Source organism: Myotis brandtii, unplaced genomic scaffold (assembly GCF_000412655.1).
Source record: "Myotis brandtii unplaced genomic scaffold, ASM41265v1 scaffold41, whole genome shotgun sequence".
In the NCBI taxonomy this organism is placed as follows: Eukaryota; Metazoa; Chordata; class Mammalia; order Chiroptera; family Vespertilionidae; genus Myotis; species Myotis brandtii.
In genome coordinates, this window is record NW_005365763.1 from 735,594 (window position 1) to 741,046 (window position 5,453).

The 5,453-nt window shown below is 37.8% G+C and overlaps 1 pseudogene; it reads left to right on the forward strand.

Annotated features, from left to right (window-relative positions):
- The first annotated feature begins 2,330 nt into the window (after nucleotides 1–2,330).
- LOC102255613 lies at nucleotides 2,331–3,360 on the forward strand (annotated as a pseudogene).
- The last annotated feature ends 2,093 nt before the right edge of the window (nucleotides 3,361–5,453 follow it).

Below are 5,453 nucleotides of genomic sequence, written 5' to 3' on the forward strand. Positions count from 1 at the left end.
TTGAACTTGATTTGGTAGTGATGGGATCAGGTGGTCTCAAAGGGAAATTGCAGGATATACACAATGCATTCAGCTAAAAAGTCAATGACTCCCAGACAGGTATATTCTGTTTGGCCATCTAAAAATTGTGTCCCCAGATGATTTGAGTGAGACAGCCACTTTACCTAGTGGTTGAAAAGCCTTACTTCCACTGTAAAACAATTTCAGCACTTGTTCATTAAATTTAAATTTAAGACATCAAAGAGGATTTGCAAATCTGGAAAACATTTATGAAAAATTTAAATGGGGTGTCACTTTGGCAGTGTAAGTGGCATGAACTGTTTGATTTTCAACTATTTGCAGATGTATCTGACTCTGGGATTAACGCATGTATATTCCAGAAGAAATTGTGTATGCAAAGTTTTTACCAAATTTGTCTGGAAGAGAAAAATATATGTAGTATGGAACTATTCTCCTGTGTGTAGTATGTGCCTGTTTGTGTATATGAGAAAAGAGAAACATTTTTTTCATTGTTTTATAGCTCCTTTTTTAAAAAAAAAAAAATCAGCTTTCCTTTTTTTATTTTTATTTTTTAAAATATATTTTTATTGATTTCAGAGAGGAAGGGAGAGAGAGAGAGAGAGAGAGAGAAACATCAATGATGATAGAGAATCATTGATCAGCTGCCCCCTGCACACCCCCTACTGGGGATTGAGCCTTCAGCCCCAGCATGTGCCCTTGACCGGAATCAAATCTGGGACCCTTCAGTCCACAGGCCTACGCTCTATCCACTGAGCCAAATTGGCGAGGGCTGTTTTATAGCTCTTGATATAAATTATGCATCAAAAAATTTAAGAACTTAATGTTCTATTCTCATTTTGTTCAGAATTCCTGAGTTCCAAAGTTGACAAATTCTTGCTTTCTTGGTTCATATTTACTTTTAAGAACTTCCTTTATATAACATCTGGTAATTGGTCACACCAGACAATACCAAAAGACAATACAAGCTGGAAACATATCTCAATGTAGGTCCTCTACAAGTCTAGAAGTTTTCTCAAAAATTGTTTTTTATTTTTATTGTAGGTTCCAGCAAATGAATGACTCAGAGCTTCAACCCTTGATGGGAAGGTGGTGAGGAAGAGAAAGTTCAAGTCTTAGCTAGAATACTTTGAAAAATTAAGTGTTTTCTGTAACTCTTATTTTAGTTCTTGATTATGTCACTTTGTATTTCTAAAATGATTTTATGTGACTTACATAATATTTTAAAAACAAGCCAAGAAAATAAGGAAAAATAAAAAGTGATTGTCATAAGTACTCTATTAGAAGTCTCCTGTTTATGGGGATCTGCATTTTTTAGCAGCCAAGGCAGAGAAGGAAACACTTTTTGAAACTATTTTAAAAAAATGAATTGTTTAAGAAGAGAATAATTAGTTCTAGTACTGGTACTGAGACCTAAGTGAAAAATTTTACATGGCTCAGTGGGGAGAGAATACTCTGTAATATTCTCAACATCTTTCTTGCATGATATAATTCAGGCAGTTGTCCCTGGGTATTACCTTGAAATCAAACCTTTGAAAATGTTGAACAATGCCCCCCATGCCTCATTCTGCATATCACTTGAAGAACAATTTGGGAAGAGTTTGGATGGAATTAAGTTTTACATTCGCAAAGCACACCTCTGACTTTAAAAGTCTTGTTTTCTTTTACTTACCAGAATAATCTGTGACATGTAGCTCTCAAAGCGCCTTTCCAAATGTCCTGATCCCATATAAATTCTGCACTTTTTCATCTCTATGTCAATGCTTGCTGTTTCCTCCAGTGGAAATATTTCTCTGATCTCATCCCAAATGAGGCTTCAATCCCACTGAGTGTCCAAGGCCACTCAACTGTGCATCCCACACATCAATTAGAACAATATCTTCTCCAAAGTTGAAGTTCAATTAATATTGAATGGAAGAGTGAATAAATGTCCATCTTGGAATGTTCTCTTGGCTGCATTATGGAAGAAAATAAAGCATTTTTTTGTTTTTCATTATTTAACTCAATCTTTTTTGCCTACTTTGGCTCTTCTTAGAAACCAAAAAGAAAAGCTTTCATATGTGACCCTTCACAGGAGGCAAAAAACCTTTCAAGCGGGCCACGTGTCATATCCTCCTAAGACAACCTCGCTTTACACCACGAATCAGAGCACCGGTGCCGGGCAAGCTTAGTCATGACCCTGGGAAATCCACCGGATGAACATTTGCTCAAGATTTTGAGACCAGGCAGCTTGGCATCAGAGCAGTGGCTCAGTTAGGAGAGAAGCATTGGGAGCATCATTTGCTCTTCACCTGCCTGCTATTACGGGGGCAATGACACCACAGGATACTGCCATTTATCAGAGGGAAATAGCCTGGTAATAGAAGGAGAACTAGACCTCATTAAGATGAAATAGTGTCTGATATCCTTGAGTCAGACAAAAGCGAATATGAAATTGATGTGGTCAGCATTCCTGCCAAGCTGCATTTGAAAAGAATCAAACAAAGTGGCAATTGACAGCACTTTAGGAAAAAAATACCCACAAATGAAACTGAAGCATGTTGAATGTAAACCTCTAGTCTTAAGTGCATTCAAATAAGACTTTGCATTTGATTTTCTTCCACACTGAGATCATTCAGGACAAATCTATAAAAGAAATGAGGTGTATACATTTAATATGTTCTTGTCAAAGCCCTACAGCAAAAGGTGGTGATAGGATTAGTTTAATTTGCACACTCTCATCCTCCTGAAATCAGTATGGACATGTTTCTAGTGTTGAAAAGACAAAAAGTGTTTCATGAAAAGGGGTGGAGAAGGACAGCTGGTGACTCCTGACTTGGAGAAGAATATTACTGTCACTGGCCACAGTCCTCAAAGATCCTTAACTATTGCATAAAAAGGATATCACCTCTTTCTGCCATCTTTCCGTGCTGCCATAGGACTGGTGCTTTGGAGAGTATCAGCAATGCCGAAAGGAGAGGCAAAGTCCAAATTCTTATTAGGGTGTGCTCCAACATCATCCCCCAGTTGACGATGAAACATGGTTACCTTGGCAAATTTGAAGTTATTAAGGACCACAGAGCTGGGGAAATTGTTGTGAAACTCACAGGCACGTTGATCAAGTGTGGAGTAATCAGCTCCAGATTTGATATAACTCAAAGATCCAGAAAAAGGGCAGAATAACCTGCTTCCGTCCCGTCAGTCTGGTTTCATTGTACTGACAACCTCAGCAGGCATCATGGACCATGAAGAAGCAAGACAAAAACACACAGGAGGGAAAATCCTGGGATTCTTTTTCTAAGTATGTAATACATAAATGCAAATAAAATGCCTCAATGGACAAAAAATTAAACAATAAAAAATTAAAAGAATATCAGTTATCCAACGTTACTTTTCTGTCTGGCACCTCCCAAAACTATAGATAAAATGGAGGTATCTGTTTACAGTGCGCTTTAGCTAGAGAGCTTCAAAGTCTCTAAGCATAAAAGCCTTTATTCGCGTGATAGTCCACGTTCTCAGTGGCTTCAGAGGAAGATAGTCAGCATACTCTTGTCTGAGAAGCAACTGGCAGCTAGTGGCCTTTTAGTCCATGTCAGGTTTGGTATTGCTTGTTGTTGTTTTGTCTTATTTATTAACAGAAGAAAACTTGATCATTTTCCCCAAAGTATTGTCCATAGATACTACCCTTTGTCTCCCACACAGGGAGCATCTCCAACCTTCCAACCTTTTTATTTTTTTTAATATATTTTTATTGATTTCAGAGAGGAAGGGAGAGGGAGAGAGAAAACCATCAATGATTACAGAGAATCATTGATCAGCTGCCTCCTGCACTCCCCCTACTGGGGATTGAGCCCACAACCTGGGCATGTGCCCTGCCAGGAATCTAACCGTGACCTCCAAGTTCATAGGTTGACGCTCAACCACTGAACCACACTGGCTGGGCCCATCTCCAACCTTTTATCTCCCAGTCTTTGGAGTCCCTCCCCACCCTTGCTATGTTTCTAAAACAACCAAAGAGCAGCATTGGACTGAGGAAGCAGGCTTTAGTCTCCTGGGGGTGCTACAGGGGTCAAATCTATTCTGGAGATTCAACCTTAAAGGGCTGGCACCAGTGCCTCTTCTCCCTTTCCTGTTTGTGAATTATTTTTAAAGTGAGAAATTTATGGACTTGAAATAATGTGAAGCCATATTTTTTTAAAAGCATGAACATATAGTCTACTTCTTAATTTTGAAAATATCAAGTTAAATACATCTATATGTGGTAGATACTGCAGTTTTAAAAAATAAATTTCTTATTAGACTTTTTCCCAGAACAGAATGTTTGTTGCATAGAATAAATCTTTGGAGACCTTATTGGACATACAGCTCTTCTCCAGCCAACTGTGACAACAATAACAAAGGGTGAAGTTCTTGCTGTGGGAAAAGGCAAAGCAAACAAAAAAGTGCAATATGTTCCTTACAAGAGATTTGCTTTGAAATATGATCCATAATAATTGCAAAAGAGGGAATTACTTTCCAGTAATTCTTTAGAAAACTACCTCATCTGAAAAGTAATTTTAAAGTAAGAAATAATGGACTTTTCTAATTGTAATCTTCTCAAAATAAATAAATTCTTTTAACAGGGTAAAGGGGCAATGTGGTCAAGGACCAAACAATGAAGTGACAGTGCAGAGCTTCCAGGTGACCAGGACTCCATGAGTCAGTTACTGAAATTTTCTGATCCAGCTTTCTCTACTTGCAAGGTGAGATTCAACAATTGACTTCTCAGAGACTGACAAAAATTCACCATAATAACAATAACAAGAAGAAAGCTTCTATTGAAAAATTTTGAACTTTGTGAATACCTAAATCATAGCATCCAAACTATTGTAAGGAAGTGCTTTAAGAGACTCATTTTTCTAACTTTGACTTTCCTGGTACATTTTTTCTAAGGAGAATTTCAATGAGTAACAGGATTAAAAATATTTTCCAGATTCTAGAGATAAAATAAATATGGTGTATGTGATGATGGCAGGATGAGAGGAACAGCAAGGAGCCTCACGCTGACCTGCTCCGACCCCTCTGCCAACACACCCCTATGAAGTTATTTTTCAGTCAAGAGGAGATGACAGAGTTTACTCCAAAAGTGATGCTGGGGTCAGAAACAAGCAAGCACTACAAAAAGTTAATTTTTACTGCAAAATATGAACATTTCACTTGCCCTATGTTTAGCATAGAGCAGAGACTTATTAATGAACTCTGTGTTTATGGAGGAGTTTTTGTATATGAGTTAGAAAAGAAATGTGAGAACCCCACAAATAGAAAAACCTACACATTTCTCACAATCACATATTCTTGATGTATTTAATCTTTCGCAATGATTCCCATAGCAACTCCTCCTGGTGGTAGCAAAACTGAAGGCTACTCTAGTCTTGAAACCCAGTCCTGCCCTGAGCAGTTTTTGTTTTTTTTTTCTT